The sequence below is a fragment of the Aquila chrysaetos genome, chromosome 14, assembly GCF_900496995.4.
Source record: "Aquila chrysaetos chrysaetos chromosome 14, bAquChr1.4, whole genome shotgun sequence".
Lineage (NCBI taxonomy): Eukaryota > Metazoa > Chordata > Aves > Accipitriformes > Accipitridae > Aquila > Aquila chrysaetos.
This window is the reverse complement of record NC_044017.1, coordinates 27,151,735-27,174,488: the sequence shown is the minus strand read 5'-3', so window position 1 is coordinate 27,174,488 and position 22,754 is coordinate 27,151,735. Positions and strand designations below refer to the sequence as shown.

General features: G+C 37.8%; 1 long non-coding RNA gene across 1 annotated transcript; it reads right to left on the bottom strand.

Annotated features, from left to right (window-relative positions):
- Positions 1–8,856: 8,856 nt before the first annotated feature.
- LOC115350733 lies at positions 8,857–15,151 on the bottom strand. The gene is made up of 3 exons (XR_003926580.1): positions 15,018–15,151; positions 11,458–11,659; positions 8,857–9,070 (listed from the first exon to the last, which is right to left on the bottom strand). It is a non-coding gene; the product is annotated as an uncharacterized LOC115350733 (long non-coding RNA).
- Between the last annotated feature and the right edge of the window lie 7,603 nt (positions 15,152–22,754).

The following is a 22,754-nucleotide window of genomic DNA, read 5'->3' as shown; positions in this document are numbered from 1 at the left end:
TCTCAATATTTACAGTGCCATGACTGTCAGTTCTCTGCCTTTATATCTCCAAATGTCTCTGTTTACCTTTCCAATATACAAATACCAGTGATAGCCTTTTTCTTCCTCACCATATCATACCACATTTTCTGTTAAATGAGTCTTCCCTTTCATCATTATCATCAGTTTTAGGCCTACCTTGCTGCCTTTCATGTTTGTGGTTTGAATCATTATACTTGAAAGTCAAAAGGTCCTTCTACGCTGTACACTCTTCCTAGGGCCTTCTCACTATTTTTGCTGCTTATTTGGAAGAAAAGAAAAGGGGCTCTTGGGCCTATCTTTGGGAATGTGAATAAACAAAGAATTAAAATAATCTGAGCCATCGTATGGCTGTTCTTTAATCACAGATGTGCAGTTATCTACAGGTTTTCCTAGGCCTTTGATACATATGCATAGAAAAGTGTATATGTGTGTGTATACACACACACATATTCAGGAACTTAGCTGGATTGGGAAAGTACTGGGAAATTGGATGGGCCTACGTGCTAAGTCTTATGCCTTTTGGATAATTACCCCCCCCCTATTTTTATTAAGCAACTAAAACAAAACAAAATAAAACAAAAAACAAACCCAAGAACTGAATTTAGAGACAAAGAATAAAAATCATTAGAGGACACACACAAAAAAAAAAAAAAAAACCACAACCCAGAGACGGAAGGACCTCTTTTTTTTAACTCTCTAGCTCATTAATTCACTTATTCTCCTGGGAGGATAGAACTACAAACCTCCTTTTTACCTAATCTGAAACACAGACTGGACTGAAGTTTAACTTCTCTCTTAAATAAGGTGCTTTGATTTACATTACTGTATGTTCAGAAAAGTAGAACGCGGATGCTATATGCTTCTTCCCAGTCTGTGAAGGTGCTTAATCACCAGATGATTGAATCATTCTCTTTTTCACTCACTTGCATCTAAAATGCGTGTGCCAGGTAAAATGACTTTAGCAAGAGCAAATTAACTAGTCCCAGAGGAAAGTAATTGCAGAATGATCTAGGTTTATTTGTGGCTCTCACCTGAAAAGTTTGAATGTTTTGGTCTTGAACTACTAACATTTTTTAATATTTCAAGATTGCGTTAGTTTGTTTCTTTGTTTTCTATTTTCTTTTTCCACCTGAAGTGGTGCTAAGAATTAGCTAATAGTTCTGGCTTTTGTTGCATCTAAATTGCAAGCTAGGTAAGCTTCATTCTCCAGTAACTTTTGCATCCAGTTTAGCAGACAGACTTAGCCTCAAGGGTGGGTAAGGAGACCAATCAAGCACAGCCAAGAGAACTTCAGGCCAGATACTAAGATTTTGTTCCTTTTGACAGTAATAAGACAAACCTTATAGAAGTAGCAATACAGTTCAAGATATCAGCATGATCAAGTCTTCATCCCTGATTCTAAAGAAAAGTGGTGCTTTTGCAACTGAGTGAGGTTTGTTACAGTCTGACATGCCCAGCGTAGCAGTAACCTCACATATGCAAGTAGTTGTGGCTAATTTTAGTTACCTTCCACAAGGTGAAATCATGTGATCCCAATTGCAATGAATAACTTTGTTTTCTTTAATTTGAACATATCAATGGATATTTTCTTAAATAACCTGTTCATCACATAACCACCTACTCCCAGATAAGCTGGACATATTTTCTCAGATAAGCTGTTATTCTTCAGATGCAGATTTATATTCTTTTAAGAAATTATATCTTACTGATGTTTTTCCAAGTGTTGCTCAGGACAGACTTAATACATTCTTGGTCACACATGCATTCTTACTTTAGGTTAAGACTTTTCCATGTCTCTGTCAGGTTGCATAACAATAATAAAGCATTATACATTAAGCATTATTTATAATACCTTTCTAACTATTTGTTATTAACATCTTAATGCCTATGTAACTATAGCAATGTTAAAGGTAGTTATCAATTTTGTTTACTGAAAATTGTTTAATTCCCTTCAGCCTATAACACCCTTTCCATTCATCTACCCCTCACCCAAAAATCATCTTTCACTGATTCTGAATGTGTCTCACTTTGTTTTGCTCTCACACCCCTTTCTTTTATTTGCAAACCACACAGTTTGGTTTTCCTGTTTTGCTCTTTTCTTTCTCATTTTGTTATTACCTTTACTCCAGGTGACCTTTCAATAATGTCAGCACCAAAGCTTGGTATAATGTTTCTTGCAATCTTCTAGTCCTCTTCATGACATGTAAGAATAAGGTGCTTCCTTTAACCCATGGCCCCACATAACACGACCTTTCTCCCTTTTCTCCTCTCTTTCTCCTTGTTTTCTCTGCTTGCTGATAATTACCTTGCACTTGGTCTGGCTGAGATGGAGTTAATTTTCCCTGTAGCAGCCCTTACAGTGCTGTGCTCTGTATTGGTAGCTAGAAAGGTGTTGTTAACCCACCCGTGTTTTGGCCACTGCTGAGCAGTGCTGGCACAGCGTCAAGGTTGGCTCTCCCACATTCCCCCCTCACCAGTAGTCTGGGGGTGGGCAAGATCTTGGGAGGGGACACAGCCAGGACAGCTGACCCAAACTGGCCAAAGAGATATTCCAGACCATATGATGTCAGCTCAGCAATAAAAGCTGAGTAAAGGGAGGAGGAAGGGGGGCCATTCGTTATTGATGTTTGTTTTCTGGAGCAACCACTACATGTACTGAAGTCCTGCTTCCCGGGAAGTGGCTGGACATCACCTGCTGATGGGAAGTAGCAAATAAATCTTTTGTTTTCCTTTCCTTTCACGTGCAACCTTTGCTTTTGCTTTATTAAATTGTCCTTATGTTGACCCACGAGCCTTTTGTTCTATTTTCTCTCCCCTGTCCAGCTGATGAAAGGAGTGATAGAGCGGCTTTGGTGGGCACCTGGCATCCAGCCAGGGTCAACCCATCACATAAGAAACCAAGATCAGAATGGTTTTCTTAGATTATCATGATAGCACATTGAGTTTTATGGAGTTTTCTTTTAAATTTCACATTTAAACAAATGATAAAAATGGCCAATAAAAAAAGAACCTTGAATGTTAGAAGTGTGGCTTACATTATTTAGTAGAGATTTCTCCCACCATTATGTGTATTGTACTATTGCTTGTATCACTTATTTAACAGTGCTTGTCAGTAGAATTGTAGGTGTGATTCTTTTCTTGAACAGGATACATATTTTGCAGTTCTGGTGATAGCTAAACATTCATTTTTGTAGTGCTGTATCTCCCTGAAAAACTGAAAATTATAGGTAGAAAAATAAGTATGTTTATGGTTAATCTTAGATTAAAAATTTTAGGTATAAATTTAGTATCCGATGAGTATTATGAGCAGAAGCAAAATGAATAGATGCAATGGCCTTTCGTATCTTGAATCACGTAAACCTGGCAAATAGAAAGGATTATGTGTGGTCTCTGACAGATCTCTTAGTACAAAATAAACTCTTCTCAAAATGTACTTCAAGTGTGCATATAGTAGTGTATCAATAATAATAAAAAAGGGTTGTAATTGTAAAAATGGAGAAAAGTAGATCAAAATTCTCTGTTTAGATGTTCAGGTACTTACACACTTCCCATCATAATTTCTGAAACCATTGTATACAAACCAGATCTATGAGCGATGCCAGAAATTATTTTTTCTTATTTCAAAGATGACATGCAGATGTACTGCATAGATGGCGTAGCTTAACTAAAGACATGCATTACAGAATAAATAGGACCTGCACATGTGTCAGTCCCAAATGAAGCCAAAAGCACTACTATGGGAGCCATGGATAAAACACAGAAATAGTAGTTCATGAATCCTAACCTTTACGACAGAAAGATCACTGGCCAAAATAACTCAACACTTATGGTAAAAAGACAGGCAGTTAATTTGCGATGATGTGCCCTCCCAGTGGACAAGTGAGACTCCATGCACACTGAATAGTTGTCGTCAAATAGTCTCCGATTTGCACCATTTTTTAACTTTTTTGAGCAACCCTATAGGAACCCTATAGAGTATCATGCAAAATAAGAAAAGTTTAATCTGAGTGATGAAAATAATCTAAACCACCCTTGTAATGTGGTGTTTCTCTGATCTGTGTCTAGCCAGAAGTTCAAGAAACAAATGTGTCTTGTTCTGGGAACCGATTCTGGGATGCAATGCTGCTTTACTGATCATCAAGACGACACCAAAGCATTACCCAATATGGTGCAATCCAGAGCCAAGAAAGCTCATATTCTGAAATTAACATGGGTAATTAAGTAGTCTAGAGTGGCCAGCTGGCCAGATTTACTATGGGTGTTAGAGCTATGGCACGTATGTAACAGCCATTTGTCAAAGATGGCTGGTTTGGGTATCTCCTGGCCTCATGCAGGATGTAAGCACATAAACATTGAGCTCAGCCAAGGACACTAGGTTAAAACTAGGAAGACTTCTTCACCTTAAGTAGTTACCCATATCAGTTCAGCAGCATACTTCCAGAAAACTTCTTCAGCTGAGTTTCCAAATTCGATAGAAAATGCATTGTAAGTGTTTAGCTACTTTGTCAAATGCCCGTCTCAATGTTTTTAGCCATTAGCTAAAAAGGGCCAGGCATACAAAGACAGCAAAGGCTGTATATAGAGAATTTTTAGAGATTTTAACACCTAGAAGACTGTTAGAATTAGTTAATCTGATTTATTTCATGTAATACAGACCAGAGAAGCACACGTAGTGACTCTGTTACTAACTTCTCTGAGGTTTTTTTTAAATAGTTTAATTTTGAAACTAAAAGCAATAGAGAAGTCATTGCTTTCCTAGGGAAGCTGTTCTGTTAAGATCTCTCTGAAATGACCTTTATATCTAGTCTAATTTACCTAACTTTGCCTTCAAACCACTGCATCTCATTATGCCTAATGCCACAAAGTTTCTCAATTAGGCATTTGTAGATTGTGATGCACTTATGTCCTTGAAGAAATTCAATACATGGAGCTTTTGCAGCTTCTCCACATGAGGCATTTTCCCCAGCCTTCCTAATTCCAGTAATTATTTTCAAACACTTCTAAAATTGTCAACATCTTTTCTAAAGTCCAAGCACCAGAACTTGTCATAGCAGTCAACTAATAGCTTCATTAATATCATATAGCAGTGCAGAAATAATCCTACTTTTCTCCTTGCATAGTGGGTGATGAAGTTTGATTTCTGAATTGCATCTGGGCAATCAAATTCTGTTGGTTATCTTTGGGAGCAGAACTGACTCAAGGTTTCTCACATGTGAAGTTAAAATGGAGTTTGTGACACCTATGAGGATAAAAAAGGGAGGTACAAGGGAGAAGCCAAACTGGAAATAAGGATTAGAGTGAAAACCTTAGGAGGATCATGTTAGCAGTAGCCAGTGACAACAGGGAAGGCAGGATTGTAGGTGGCAAATGCCATGGAATTATAAAGGTTACTTCTCAAACATGGCATCTGTACCCTCTATTATATATTCTTCCTCCATTCTTCTTCTTGGAAGCAACAAGGGAAGAAACCAACCTCACATTCCAGTGCACAGGTAAAGGAGAAAGCAGACCTCTGCTGTTTTTCAAAGTCCGTGGAGATTGCAACTTGGATAAGCATCTAGCATCTAGTTGTTGGATCAGCTCAAACCCTACCAGTGTGATCTGATGTTTATTCTGACACAGTCTTTCACCCCTTCATGTTAAAAAGTAAAGCATTAAAATGTACTTCCTTCTACTAAACAATACATCTTACCTTAATGTCTTTACCTAAATTACCTCTTTATTTATTTATTGCCACTTTACCAATTCTGGTATGTTCAGTAATTTCATTTACTGTTCATTTATATTTTCTTCTAAACTACCAATAGAGACCCTGAATAACCTTGGGCTGAGATAAATCCCTGTATGAAATGACAGGGAAATCCATCCATAGTGACTAATGATTTCTCATCTACAGTTTCTTATTGCAACCTAGTAGGAGGACAATTATATGTACATTGAATATGGATATCTTCCTTTTATAATAGATCTTTTTTAAAACCAGAAAGTCACGTGATGTGAAGCCAAGTACCCTACAGAAATTTGAATATTTTATTCAGCAAACTGACCTTTATCAACCGAGCTTGTAATCCCATAAAAACCACTAAACAGTTTGTATAACAAACTTATTTTCCATTAAACCTCATTGGCTGACATTAGTTTTGAATGTTACTGACTCTTAATTATTTACTGATTGCATCCACGTCAGCTTTTTGATAACTGTGTGAGATTGATACCAACCTAGCTGTCATTTAACTTCCTCTCATATAACCTATTAAAACATCAGTACAGCATTTCAGCTGTTTTCAAATCCTCTGTGAGTTTTCCATCGTTCCTGTTTGAAAACACCTATTTTAAACAGCTCACGGATGTTTCTGGATAATTCCTTGGATGTTCTTAGATTTGAGTGTTCTGGTTCTGCATTGTAATAAATGCTTAACTTCATTACATTTTTAATACTCTTTGTAATAAAACTAATTATCAATATAAAATCTGATACCGATTCTTTTGTTTCATTCTGAGGGGTTTTTTGTTGTTGTTATTGCTGTTCTTTTCCCCACTGATGCAGAACATAAACATTTATTAAATACTTCTGCCTCTTCTGCATCATGATACATAATTTTGGCATCTCTCTTTAGTATCAGTCGTAACACTATCAGTAAATGTCACTAGATGTGGTTCTGATGTATATACATCAGAACAGAAGTACATATATTTCATACTTATTTCTTGTAGCCATATTTCTTCTCTGATACTTGTTTAGCTACCCTTGTCAACTGCCTGCATTCCTTAGCTATCATATTTTACACATTACTGCCTCGTTTTTTAAAAATTTTATATATCTTTGTTCTTTAAAAATACAGCAACACAAAGATGCAACAAGCTGTCCTTTTAATTCAGATATTTTCAGTGAAACAAATATTTTGTGAAGAACAAACATGTGTTTGGGACACCTGACAAAGCATCTTAAACGTGTTTCAATCATACATATATGTGTGTAAGTGTATTCGGTGTAACTGCATATATGAATATACAAAAGAAAGAGATTTTGTGTCATTTTTCTTCATGAACAACTTCTCTTCCAGTTTTTGGATACTGCATTTAAAAAATGCACCGGGGTTATACTGTACTTCTTAATATGTATTCTTTTTGCATAAGCATAGGAATTAGACATTATTCATTTAACCACTCTTCCTAAAAGTCCAAGCACTGTAGAAAATATGTTTCTGATCCAATAACCTAGAAGAAATAAATTATATGGAAATAGTAAAAAATAAGTGTTTACAATAGATGGAGACTGTTCATGTAAAGAAAAAACGTGTACAAATATGGAAGAGGGAATAATACACAGCAAAACTGGTGAAATTCATTTGGGAACAGGCTATGGTTTGTTTGAACATTTTTTGATGTTCCAACATAAATTGCTTTTATTAAATATCAGCAGTCTCACTTAATAAAGAAGATAGGAACAAGTAAAAGAAACCCTAGTGACACAAAAATGTAGGGTCCCTGAACTCAACCCTATTTGCAGGTGAATTGTCTTGGTCTACCTGAATTGCCTAAATCACTGGGAGATAGTTTTAGGAATGAAATGAGAGATCAACCTTTGCCAAGGTGATGATAAAACAGACTTGTAAATGTGCAATTTGGCTACTGCCTGTGTTATTCTTTGCTATTTTTTCCTGACTGAATGTGAAAGAGTCTTTCATATGGGTGAGAGTGAAAATGGGAAGAGTAGAGAAAAAAAAATCTGTTTTGCATTGTGTGTACAGTTCCCTGTTCAAAAGCTGCATTGATGCATTCACAGAATACAGAATTTTGTCTTATATTCTAACATGACACAAAATTAACAAATTTACATTAAAAATACTTACCTAATTTTCCTCTAATTCAGCATTAAGATTCAAATATTTATTTCCACGATTAATTTCTACAGTCCCTGTGGTGCTTACAATTCATCCTATCTCCTTAGAATAGTAAAGCAAAACAACTGAGGTGAAAATGATGCAGCACATTTAAAATCTCTATTTTTAATTTAAAAAATAACTCTAGGATATTAAAAACTGTAAATAAATGTGTTTTCACAACCATTCAAGTAGCTTAATGTAGGCAAAATTAAGGCTTGTTTGTAGTACAAAAATAGCCTTCTACAACACAGTGCATCAGCAACAGTTCACTCCAAATGTTGTAGATAATTAATCTAATTTTCCCTCTGCTTCATTTTGTGTTCTATTAGTTTTCTTATTCAAACTTTCAAGTCACAAATCTAATTTAAAGCCTCGTAACTGGTCTAATGTGGTAATGTGTTCCATCTGCGTGCAGTGTCTAGCAGTGAGTGATAGGGACAGAATACTAATTTGCCTCCCAGTGTGCACAATGCTCAATAAATAAATAATATATTACCTGTGCTCACCATTACTTGACTACAGAAAGTGTCAAAAGCAACCGAAAAGATGGATGCAAGTTTAAGGCACGTAACGGAGAATGAACTGAAGCAAGGATGGGTAGAGGAGACAGAAGAAAAGGGGGAGTCAGAGAGACAGACGAACAATACAGTCTGCCACAGAATGGCAATTACTCTGTTAACATGGCTAACTTTTTATAGTTACACAACTAATGTATATTAGACTACATACTGATTAATGGTTAAATATTAAATATTTCTTTGTAACAGTTTCGCCTTCTGTGTGTTCTTTTATTTCTCTATAGAGAAATATAGAATTTCTTTATGTTGTTTTACCTTCTGTTTGTTTAATTATTCACTTTCAGAAGCCTTCTTTTCTTTTTTTTTTTTCCCAACACATTGATTTTCTTCTGTTGTTTGGCTTTGCTTCCTTACTGTGTGTAGAGGGGGTTGCTTTATTTTAGGAGCTTTAGCTTTCATACAACAGAAAACTCCAGTTAGATAATTGTGTAAAGTTGCCGAGTTTCAGTCTGATCTTCTGTACAGTCAGTCGTCCAAGCTTGTGCAAACTCCACTGTAGTCAATGAAGTCACGCTGGTGCAAAATTGGCATGTGGGACATTAAATTCAGAGTGCCGGTGTTATAGAGAAGTGTGCAGGTAAGTGTCTATGTAAAACAGAAAAAGAGAACGTGTGCTGGCTAGGTATGGTAAAAGAAAAGTCTGAGAATAAAGTAAAGGATGGAAAGATAATGTGGGGGAAAAAAAGAAAAAAAATCCCATGAAACTGGCAGTGTGCTGGATTATTAAAATATTATTTTGTATAAAATGTCATTACAATTTTGTTTAAATTTAATGCAATTTACCAGACCATAAAGAACTCCTTAGAATAAATGGCTGGTTTCCAGGCACAGCTACTGTGCTGCTGATTACAATACATTCTGACATTTATGACAGTTTTATAATTCTTGTATTCTGTACCTAGCTGTGCTCTGAAGTGTCTCTACTTTGCTGAAGGCTTTCTCCTGGGAAATGGCACTAAAGTTTTGTGGACTGAAAGGACAATAAAACAGTTTGACAGAAAAACACTATTACTGTAGAATGCGAGCCTGTTGCTAATTTGTCTATAACTGTTAAAAATGAGGATTCATTTTATAAATACAAATACCCATGTAAATTTATCGTCACAAAAAAATGGCATCGACTTCAGTAGATATTCTCGTATGAGTAAACCTACCAATATGAGTAATGATTTGTCAGATCAATGCTTAGACCTTTAAGTAAAATAGTAGTATTGCAGGAGTAACCCCATTGATGGTTTACGAAGACTAAGATTCATAAGAAAGAGTAGGAAAAATGGCAGACCTAGATACAAGCAAAAGAACAGGTAAGAAGGAATAGGAAGGCAGGAAAGAAATCTTACTACACAGACTTTGACCTTTATGTAGGGCAGTACTCAAAACAGCATTTAATCATGTCTTCAAATGTTTCATGAAATTTTTATAACAAAAAAATTATTCACACAATTCAGTGGACGATTACTGTTTTCCCTTTAGAGAAAACACAAGTTGAAGCACTTCTATACCTATTTGGGTAGTACTGGTTTAATGCTGTCAATAAAAACATTAGAAGAAACTTTCAGTTGAAAGTGTTATGAAAATTGGCATAATAATAATCAAATACATTTTTTCTTTTCCTTTAAAAGGACACTTATTATTGAAATAACACTTCAGCTGAAAATTGTTGACCAGCTCTAAGAAAAATATTTTATATATTTGTTTGGGTTTGCCTATATGCACTTAGAGAGAGCTGCAAGCAGGCAGGTGAAGTTCTGGCTTAACTGTAAAACTTGAATCAAACATTAGTACTGTCCATTGAGCAGCCAGATAGCAAGAGGGAAACAGACTGAAAAACATTCAAGTGGGCTTAAAGGTGGTGCAGACTATTCTGCTTTGCAGGCAGCATGTTTATGCTTGCCAACATTTAGGGTATAGAGCCAAAACTCCATTCATTCCCTGTAACGTTATAGCCTTGTCACCCTCTCCCTTCAACGTGAGGGAGGAAAGCCTTAACACCAATGACAAATTTACTCCATCTTCTGCTCTGCTGTGTTTACTGCAGAGGGTTATTAAAAAGGTACTCCTGGCACCCCTTTGCCCCTGAACTGCCATGCTAATCAAACCATAGATTGTCCTGAAAAGGGTTTATTTCTAGAGTGCTGCTCCATTTCAGAGTGCTGGCTGAGAGAGATAAAGCAATCATCTTTAGTGCTGCAGAAAAACAGGTTTAAATTGTAATCACACAAGAACCCCTAAATTAAATGAGGTCAGTCTGGTCTGTACACAGATGGAAGGAAGACCTCCGTGGACCTCTAAAGTATTTAAGGACATATTAGTAGTGAGTGATACAGTAGGTGACATTTTTTCCCTGTATTAGTACTGCCCAGGTATCATGCTAGATGGAACCCTATTGCTAAAGATGTCATCTTTCAGATAAAACATAAAAACAAGGTCCTGAACAAAACTGGCCCTTAAAAATTGTATGGCATTTCTCATAATGTTCTCTTGGCCAAATTTGAAGTAGGCAATTACATTCTGCTTGCCTTAATTAACCCTGAAGTCTGTGAAATGCATGTTTTTCCTTCTCATCCTAACAGCTCTGTAATGCAGCTTTTCTCCATACTCAACGTTCATAGACTACTGTTTCAAAAAAAAAAAAAAAACAAAACACCAAAAAACCCCCCAGAAATAACTGCTATATACAATTATTAAGAACATATAAAATAGCTAATAACTAAAAGGTATCAGCTTTATTACAGAGGAAAAAATTGTAAACAACAGAGCTTTCTATTTAAATATTTTTACTACTATTCAGCAAACAAGGTATTGTTTTCAAATGCAGTATGAAAAAAATATTCCAGAAAATCTGAAACAGATCTGTAATATTTCATATTTAAATATTTCAGGATAAAGCAATGGAGAAGTAAAGGCAATGGAAAACGGCAGTCAACTTCAGAGAGAAACAAATACTAAAATCTCCATGAATACCAACATACCTTGCTAGTAAGATCTGGGTGAAGAGAAAGACATGTCTGCTTACAGCCCACAAGGAGTTGGCTTGAAGAAGGTGAGATTAACAATTCAGATGTTGCTGTCCAATTCGAATTTATTCCAGATTGGAAATTTTTGTTTCCAAAGGGACACAGTCATGCTCCTTGTGGCCCCTCTGAATCCTACAGTGTTAGTAGCTTGTTCAAACTGAAAAATAATTAGAAAATGAAGAGTTTTAGCTGATGGAGAAAAAAAGAATGATCTTTTACATTACACTGGAATATTTAGCATCAGAAGTATTCTTGGTCAGTTTATAGCACATAATGTTAAAATCTGCTCATAACAGTACAAAAGAAAAGGATGGGATAGTACATCAAGCTTTGATCTTACCAGGGGTTTTGTCCATTCTTAATTAAGTGTGCACATCCTTTTGCATTCAGTAGGAATTCTGTGTGTTTACCTATTAAGTGTCATTGTCTTGCTCAGTTGTAACCACAAGACACAGAGAACATAAGGAAAAATGTATTGCTTTATTCAACTATTGTACACACCCATATGTAACTTTTATGGACAGTATCCATTTTGAGTATATTAATGTAAATGGTAGAATCTAATTATAGGCATTAGCCACATTTAGGAACTTTAAGGAACTCACCCACAGATTCCTAATTAAACTCTTTATCAACATTATTTGGATCATTCAGTCAACTTTCTTCTCCTGTCCACGAACACTTCAACATGCCTCAACTAAAAATCGAGCAGAATGGGCCCAATTCACCCTTTTGGGTCTGAAATGAAAACAACAGCTATGGGCTTCTGTTACAACAATCTTGGCCGTTCCCTTAGCAGTACTGCAAGACAGATTATCTGCTTTAGGAAAACAAGAGGAAAGAAAAAACCCAAATGAACAAAGAAGCAGAAAGGAATAGAGAAAACTTGCATTGAAACCCAATTGCTGAGGCAGCACTGAGGCACTCAGGGAAATGCTTCCGCGCAAAGGAAAATGCGCTGTGTAATTCTACGTCTCAGCTGCACTTAGTGAAGAATTTCCACACGAGCATCTGTGCTTGTCAGGCTGCTTTTTTGAACTGCTACCCACGGTTTCTGGGTTACCAGCTGATAAAGCACCTGTAAAATGTAGTGGCTGAATCATACATCGTTTTCTGTCTCCATTGTGGAATCCCACCACCACTTACCTCTTGCAACGTGGCACTGAAGATCCCACATAGATAATGGATACGAGTGAACAACCTGCTTGAGTCAGTTGTACAGCTGAAATGTCATCTGCTCTGTTTATTGTTTAACTACACAACCTCTCCGCTGCCTTAATGATGCATAATCATCTATTAATGAAAATGCTTTTCAGAATTCATCCTAACAGTTTGTATTTTGGAAAGTTCATGGAGTTCTTGTCACATCTATTTCTATTTCATGCTAGTGATACAGCACTTTCATCATATTTGAGAAATTTTTGTGAAAGTAAAAATGTAAGAGGTTCCTGTTGCGGAGGAGTGTTTCACAACTTCAGTATGCTTGAATATATATTATACTTCCATAGGAAACCCCTGTGGGTGCAAACTCCCAGGGGCTTGAAGACAGAAAGAGGTGGAATTTCTCTGAAGTCTACTTAAGAAAATACTATTTTTCTAGGGAGAAGGAGAGGCATTTGTATTAAAGATCCAGGGGGTTGAACCACTTGGGAATTAAATTACTATACCTATTGATTATAAAAAAAAAAGAAAAATTCATCTAGAAAAGAACTGAAGAACCACAAATGCATATCAGTTAGATTATTAGTAACACCAATCTGATCTTGTAATACTAGTTAAAAGGTAACTTCAATGTTCATGTAGATTTAATTTCAGTGGTGTACCTGGGAGCACAAATAACCCTCAGCAAGAGATACAACCACTTCTTAATCCCCGTTCTCTGAAAATTACAGCTGAAAATATTTTTAAATAAACATCCAATGTTAAGATCAGTCCTATGCAAAATTAATGTGCTATCAAAGCCAGACTGTCTTTGTTTTCAGAGAACACAGAAAAGCTAGCTTGTGACAACTTTTGGTTGTTAAAAGCCCCATGGTACTTTTATAAGAGGCAGAGTGTTAATTTTCAATTGTTTGTCCAAATCCAGCGTGGGTACTTATATTCCTTCTACTTAAAAAAATCACAATTGTCCTTTTAATTGAGTACCGTATAATTTTCTTCTTCCCCTAAAAATCAAGGTAGGGTATGTTTTTCAGCAGCTACCAGATTCTTAGGCATGTGATTGCATTTCACTTGCAGTCAGTTCATATTTTAAACTCAAATAATTCCATAACCTAAGGTTTTGGATGTAAACTTCAGTGCATATACATGAAGATACATGGTCTCCTCCATACATTTCCTCGGCTAACACCTAAGGAAAATATTAAACAGCATCCACAAAACAGTATTGAACTTTGTGAGCAAAATGATATCAGCAGGAATCTTTACATTGATTTCTGCTGACTTTGAATTAGGCCCTTTTGGAATAATAAGATAAAACATGATGACAAGAAACAAAGATAAAATTCTGACTCCACTGAAATTAGCAACAGTTTTGTGAGTGAATTCAATACAGCCTGCTTTTCATCCAAAGAGAGGTTTTGTTTTAATTTGGTTCATTTTAGGGAAGAAGGAGGAAAGGTGGTTAATAAGAAAAAGTGATGGTTTCTGCCATTATCAAGTACTGTTCATTTTGGCATTGGCAGAGTACGTGAAATCAAAGCAGGTACTATGTACATATAGGTTTTAAACCACAAAATAGTAAGTGACTATAATTTAAACTCTCTTCTCTGGATAGTAGGAGAAAAAAAAATATTTTCAATCTACATCTCACAGGATTAACATTTAAATCAGGGGACAAGTTAAAGAGGAAATTTAAAATAACTACAATTCATCTCCACTAGAATAAATAAAAATTCCCAGAAAAGTTTATTTATGGCATTAAAGTTAATAAAAGGACATTTAATAAACAGACAGTGCAACAGATAACAACATAGTAATACAAAAAAACAACTTCTTAAATATCTTAAATGCTAACAGGGAAAAAACTAGATTAATGTAAAAGATTCCCCCTAAAGCATTTTATCAGTGTTTGCAATAGAAAAGTTTAATACAACCAAAAACCTTAATGAAAATCTCATCTGACAACTGACCCCGGTCAAAAAAATGGTAACAACTGCAGGAGGGACTGAAGTACTAATTCATAGTTCATACAGTGTTATAAATCACAACAAAAGGACAGAGGAAACTATATGGATAAATGGAATGATAACATTCGATTCTATTTCCAAGTACCTTAGGGACACTGAGAACAGATATGTTGTGCATTAGCTCATTTGTCTGCTTGTATATATGGTGTAGAAGGAAACATACTGAACATACTGTATATATCTTAGTTAAAAAAAATAATATGGAAATATTCATTAAAAATAACATTTATTAACAATGTAGCTCAGACATGAAAGAAAACAGACTAGAAAGAGCTCAGGGGGATTCTTGTTAAACAATAGAAAATTCTGTTGGACAAATGCCCTTACAGCCAATCTGTTACCCCGTTCCTTGGTGCGGGGCATGTCAGGGACATGCCAGGATCAAACACGAGAAGGAGGATGGACTGGAATCCGCAGAGCTCCATGCGGTCGTTAGCAGCCAGAGGAGTCCCTGTGGGAAACGGCCGAGGCAGCACAGCCCTTGTGCTGCTTTGAGTCGTGCTTGGGGTTGGTTCAGACCCAGCTGTACTGAGGACTGGGGGAGGATGGATGATTACTTAGAGTTTGCCAGCAGCAGCTGGCACTTTAAAACACAGAAAGAAGTTCAAAACTGGAGTTAAAATACTGTCTCACTCTTTCTCTGCCTCCATCTATTGTGACATTATATAGATAATTTATATAATATATATGATAAAGTAACTTTTTTGCTATTAATCCCTTGCCCATGCACACACATTTTCTTTCAAAAAGTTACTGAAAAAATTAGGATTTTCTGTAATGTCACAGAGTAGTTTATTACTTAGGTGAGGTAGTGTTACAAAGCAGTCACGTAAAAATTGTTAATTTCATAGTGAACATGAACAAATGTCTAAATTTTCTATCTTAAATAGTATGTTTAAAATGACAACTCTTTTACATTTAAATGTTGCATTCCTCCATGTAGTTAGTATGATTTACACTTACTTATTTATGTAGAGATGTGCTTATTATACTGATTGGATATTTACTGTTTTATTCTTCTTAGCACTGCATTCTAGTGCCTATAAAGCTGTGAGAATATGAACTAGGTTGCTCTTTTTTTTTTTTTTTTTTGTGCTCACAAATAATCAAGCCATTATTAAAAAAGCTCCACTTGTAGAATTTAAATAGTGTCAGAATTTGACTTGCAGATCTAAGGACGAATTTGCAAGGTTGACTGTCAGAATAGGTTTTTGTTTTTTTAAAAAAACTTGTCAACAGAGTACACTTAAGACAGAGCTAATGAGAGACAACACACAGAGAATCCAATTATGTATTTTTTACAGATTGCTTATTGGAGTATAAGTATGCTTTAATAGCATACACAAAGTCAAAGAGCCCACATAAGAATAGTCAAGATAATTGAGGACAAATTTATTCAGAGGATGCAGAAATTAAGGCATAGATCCTTACCTTAGAAACTGCCACCTGGGAATTAATTTTAGACTAGCTAGGACACGGGGATTACAGATGGGTAAAGAGGAGTCGGTGGCATCAGAACTTAAGAAAGGCCCAGGAAAGCAGCGTGTTGGACTATACAAAATTAAACCCAGGCTCTTAAAATACATAAGGAACTTAGGATTCTGGATTAACAAAAACTGTCAGAGCACATAGTCTTTCCCATGTACTTTGGATGTCTTCCTATGGCTGTCAAGACACAGGGCTCTTCTTTCAGTTTTATTACGGGTCATGTAAGACTGCAGAGACTGCAGAACAACAGTATTCGAGAGCTGGCTGTCCTTCTGGGAACTGGCATTTTTAACAGCTAACATTCCTCTCTTTAACAGGTGTGAAGGGTACTGTTACTCTCAATCTAATCACTTAATAGTTTAATACTTTTGTGAAGTTTGAGTCCCATCAGGCAAAGAAGTGTCTAGGTTCCAGTTCAGAGAAAATAATGCAAACTTCCCCCTCCAGTCTGGAATACTGCAGGACTCTCAAGCACAGATGTACCATTTTGTGGTCCCCATGTGGCTTTAACTGTAAAATATCCATTTAAATCCTTTGTTCAGCCAGGATACCAGATATGCCCACATGTAGCAGCAAAGTTTCTGAGGTTTCGACAAGATTTCTAGGGAAAGCTACAATGTCTGCGGTCTCCCAGGCCCTAAACAGATTAAGCAGAGTAAAGATTTGTGGCTTTTTCTTTTGTTTTACTTTGGATATATGTTAGGAGTTAGGTGATAGTTCAGATCTTGCCTGGAGAGTGTTAGGACTCTGATGTGATAGGTATGTTACAGACACAGTATTGGTAAACCATCCATCTCCCAGACCAAAGACACTGTAATTCAAAGATGTACTACAGAAGAGGAATACAAACAATGAGCTAGAGAAGTAGAAGAAAGGGGGATCTTTGGTCATCTTCATCAGCAGGTTTATAAACAGAGGTCACAAAGATGATGAGCTTCAAAGGAACATAATGAAATAATCTTGAATACGTTTATATGAAGCTCTTCCTTGTGATGGGTTGACCTTGGCTGGATGCCAGGTGCCCACCAAAGCTGCTCTATCACTCCCCTCCTCAGCTGGACAGGGGAGAGAAAATAGAATGAAAGGCTCATGGGTCAAGACAAGGACAGGAAGAGATTATTCACCAATTACTGTCATGGGCAAACCAGACTCAACTTGGGCAAATCAGTTTAATTATTACCAATCAAATCAGAGTAGGATAATGAGAAATAAAAACAAATCTTAAAATACGTTCCCCCCACACTTCTTCCTTCCCGGCTCAACTCCACTCCCAATTTTCTCTACCAGCAGCGCAGGGGGACGGGGAATGGGGGTTGGGGTCAGTTCATCACACGTTGTCTCTGCCGCTCTTTCCTCCTCAAGGGGAGGACTCCTCACTCTTTCCCTGCTCCAGTGTGTGGTCCCTCCCATGGGAGACAGTCCTTCGTGAACTTCTCCAACATGGGTCCTTCCCATGGGCTGCAGTCCTTCAGGCACAGCCTGCTCCAGCGTGGGTCCCCGGCAGGGTCACAAGTCCTGCCAGAAAACCTGCTCCAGCGTGGGCTCCTCTCTCCACGCAGCCACAGGTCGTGCCAGGAGCCTGCTCCAGCACGGGCTTCCCACGGGGTCACAGCCTCCTTCGGGCATCCCCCTGCTCCGGCGTGGGCTCCTCTCTCCCCGCGCTGCAGGTGGAGATCTGCTCCCCCGTGGACCTCCCTGGGCTGCAGGGGCACAGCCTGCCTCACCATGGTCTTCCCCACGGGCTGCAGGGGAATCTCTGCTCCGGCGCCTGGAGCATCTCCTCCCCTCCTTCTGCACTGACCTGGGGGGCTGCAGGGCTGGTGCTTTCACATGTTCTCACTCCTCTCTCTGGCTGCAGTTTCTGTGCCGCAGCAACTTTTTTCTCCCTTCTTAAATCTGTTCTCCCAGAGGCACTACCACCATCGCTGATGGGCTCAGCCTTGGCCAGCGGCGGGTCCGTCTTGGAGCCGGCTGGCATTGGCTCTGTCGGACATAGGGGAAGCTTCTAGCAGCTTCTCACAGAAGCCACCCCTGAACCCCTCCCCCCAAAAAAAACCCTTGCCATGCAAACCAAATACACCCCCAAATATTCAGAAAGACAGTGTTTGAAAATTGAACTAATAGGGAAGGAAGGCTGACATAATGGATTGATGGCAGGAGGATGTGACTTTTTAAATGAGAAATGATGATCAAGTAAGGCTAAACAGAGCAGAACTTTGAAAGTAACAACAAATATTTCATGCTTGATGTAACAAGGAAAAGTGAGGAGTGGAAAAGGGATACAAAAAGAGGTGACATTGCCAAAATAATATCACTGGGAAGGAGAATAATTCTGGATGGATATAAATAGGAATCAATTGTCAAGACAAATGAAAGTGAGGTATAAAAAGCTAGTTACGTCAGAGCTGATAAAAATCTGGACAGGAATTTTAGCTGTTTGGTTGCATACGAAAGGCAGATATTACTACAGAAAAATAGAGACATAACCTGTAGAATCCAGAGAGCAGTGAAATCACATCCAGGTTGTGGGTCTGAGTGACAGGCTGGAGGCTGTGTTGTCCAAATTCAGGAATGGAAGTAGAAGGTAGTGTTTTCGGAGGGGAAAGTAAGGGCTGTCTCCTAGGTATGAGCTTGAGTTGATAGATATTCATGAAGGGATGTCAGGCAGGCTGACCAATCTTTTTGTCTGGAATAGTAATAGAGAAGTTTTGTGAGTCATAAATACATGAAAGTTGATGGAATTTTTGATGGCATTCAAGCATCAGCACATATAGTGGTACGTCATGCAAGCTGTTTGTTATTTTTGTTACGTATATTGGAAAGGAAGCACCAAAATAATCTTTGGCATAAATGATAAACAATTAAAAAAAAAAAATATTCTGTACTGACTGGGATCACAGCAAATCTCCTGGTTCTGGAGGAAGCCTCATGCCACAGCTGGGTAATCAAAAACTTAGACAAGTCAGGGCCACAAGCCAGAAACTATAAACATTTTGAAAGCTGGACATGAATCTGCTATAGATCTGGACATATCATCTGGCTCATTCTAACTCCAAAATTTATTCACTGCATTTTCTTTTCGTCTAGAGACATCTCCATTCACTTGGCTTTCAAAGTCCTCTCCCGGAATTAGATGCCTTTAATAAACAAGCACCAAAGGGCAATTCCAAGAGTGGTTAGTCTTTCTGTTTGGGACACAGGAGAACAAGTCTGCGTTGGGTGTCCAGGTTTTCCTTGTCTATGGAGACTGTGGACGTCCTGTGTTCAGTTCCCTTTTTTCTTTGAGATGCTCCAAATCCTTCTCCTTGTTTTCCAGAAAAGTGCACAGATTCTAGGAAGCTACACAGGTGACTGTGCTGAACTTTTCCAGTAGAAGCAATTGCTGTCCGTGGAATAGTTCAATATTTGTTGGCTCAAACATGCTCAGGCAGGATTTTCTAGCTGACCGCACTCATACAGAACATGGGGTGCTTCACTGGCACTGTAGAACAGCTTTTTTCAGTTTCTTTTTTTTTTTTTTTTTTTTCCCTACAGTTGTGTCTAATGCTTCTGGGTAAGGCTTATGATCTCAATATCTCAAAAGACAAATTGTGTGGCTACAATAAATTAACAATGTTTTTCTCCAGGACACATACACATAGATAAGTAAGGTAAGTTTTATGGAAGGGGTTTTTTTGTTTTGTTTTATTTTTACCGTTATTTTTCCTTTTTGATCACATGCAAGGGTTTAATATCAATGGTTCACTAAATCTGTAGAAGTTTACACAACTAAAAGTTTTGCATAAGAACCTATAAAGTATATAGGTTTGCATATGTAACATAGGTTTAACCTATGCAAAGAATATCTAGATAGTAGTCTGTGTCAGAAACCATCCATCAAGGTACTTACTGTTGCTTATAATGACAACACATGGAGACAGACATTTAGAGATTTTTTTTCTTTTGTCTCCCTACCCAAGTTCAGTGAATGAGCTTCAAATACATTTTTACTTATTTTATATATATGGTCCAGTACATAACACTCCTCCTTGCCAGGCAATCTCTCACCCTGGCCTACTCCTCCCTCTCATTTGAGACATATGCATACAAACTGCGTCAAGTTGCTCCATCTCAACTTTTCAGAGTTGTGTCTTTTTATTTTTCTCTTTTAAAACCTTATCACAACCTTATCAGCAAAACCCATCTCCATTATTGTAAGTTCTTCTTTCCAGTTTCTCTAAGAATGAAACTGGAGCATCTATATCCATTTACCATTCAGCCCATATTACAGTACTATTCTCAGTAAGAAGGCTAACATGATGAAAAAATATAAAACTTCTAAGAAAAAAAGTCACTCTTAAGAAGATTGTTCATTAGTAATGATAAAGGTCAACATAATGATTATTTGGTTGTTTTCAGTCTATGTATATATTTGTCTACTTCTGCTATTGCAGAGATGGTGGCTTTTTAATAACTGTATCTTTCAAGTCTGCAGTGATCCTAGAGAAAATATACTTTGTGTTGTCAATATTAAAATTATAAGCAGTGTGCTTGGTTAATTGTTGCAGATGCCACAGCATGACAAGACAGTCATAACCATTTGGTGGAAATGTCCAAAGGTCAAGCAGTTTTTGAAACAGTAGTACAGATCACACCTGAAAGAAACTCACTGAAGAGTGCTCAGCTACTGGTTTGCCAAGTACTGAAATGTGTAAGCAAAAGACAAAATTAATCACATATACATTAATATTAGTATTATATACTTTAGCAATACCAAGGACAGCATGTCTAAGTGTATGGATGAATAAACTTGGAGAACTAATAGAAACTGAGAGAGTGACATGTTTGTAAAATAATAAGGCCACAAGCTAAAGCGGTTTGCTGCTATTTATAAGATTTTCAGAATAAAAGCAATGAAGAATTGTTAGAAGTATGACTAGAATGAGTTTTGAAATTTCATGGGGGTTAGAAAGATAACTCTGTCCTGGCAGAAGTGCAGCAGGGTGGTTGTGGTTCCTAGGTGCAGACAGTTCATAGAATCGTAGAATGATTTGGGTTGGAAGGGACCCTTGTTCCAACTCCCCCTGCCATGGGCAGGGACACCTTCCACTAGCCCAGGTTGCTCAAAGCCCCATCCAACCTGGCCTTGAACACTGCCAGGGATGGGGCAGCCACAGCCTCTCTGGGCAACCTGCTCCAGTGCCTCACCACCCCCACAGAGAAGAACTTCTTCCTTACAGCTAATCTAAATCTACCTTATTTCAGTTTAAAACCATTACCCCTTGTCCCATCACTACAAGCCCTTGTAAAAAGTCCCTCTCCAACTTTCCTGTAGGCCCCCTTTAGGTACTGGCAGGCTGCTATAAGGTCTCCCTGGAGCCTTCTCTTCTCCAGGCTGAACAACCCCAACTCTCTCAGCCTGTCTTCATAGGAGAGGTGCTCCAGCCCTCTGATTACATTCATGGCCCTCCTCTGGACCCGCTCCAACAGGTCCCTGTCTTTCCTGCGCTGAGGACCCCAGAGCTGGACGCAGTACTGCAGGTGGGGTGTCACAAGCGCAGAGTAGAGGGGGAGAATCACCTCCCTTGACCTCCTAGCCACACTTCTTTTGATGCAGCCCAGGGTACAGCTGGCTCTCTGGGCTGTGAGCGCACATTGCTGGCTCATATTCAGTTTTTCATCCACTAATACCCCCAAGTCGTCCTCCTCAGGGCTGCTCCCAATCCACTCATCGCCCAGCCTGTATTTGTGCTTGGGATTACCCCAACCCATGTGCAGGACCTTGCACTTGGCCTTGTTGAACTTCATGAGGTTCGCACAGGCCCACCTCTCAAGCCTGTCAGGGTCCCTCTGGATGGCATCCCTTCCCTCCAGCGTGTCAACCACATCACACAGCTTGGTGTCATTCTAAAGATTATCATAAATTCTGATAAATGGGCATGTGTTACCTCAAATTACCTCGACATACTGTTCAACACAGTGACCAGAAGCTGTTTCTTCTCAATTAGAGGCCTACTAATGGAGCCTTACTGCTAAATAGAAAAAAAGTACCACAGGCAGATCAAAAGCCACAAGATCAAGTGGCATTGATAGGTTCAGCCCATGTTGCTAAGGGCCCTCTCTCCCTGTAGTAAGCATGTCTTGGACACAAATAACTGGGGCAGTGTAAAACAGGGGAAAGGCGTAGGAGAACAGTTAAGTAAATAAGGATATTTTAGGCTCCAGTGTTCTAGCTTATCTAAGTCAAGATGAATCTGAGATGAATTGTACTACTGTACAATCAATATTCCCAGAATATCAGATAAATGTGTTTTAAACTGTGACTTGGATAAAATTTTGAAATCTATAATAATTATTTATAAAATATGTATAAGTTAGTAATCAATTACTTCAATGAATAGCCAACTATTGAAATTTAAAATGAAATTTAACTCTGATGTTTGCATTTTATGATGCCATGGAAACCATTTTTTTTTTTCCCCAGAAATTGAAGGTACAAGGTAGATGTAGATTTTTAGTTTAAAGTTAACTTTGTTTAAAAATGTGTTTAAATAGACAAGGCTTTCATTATTGCCACTTTTTGTAGAATAAAGGGTT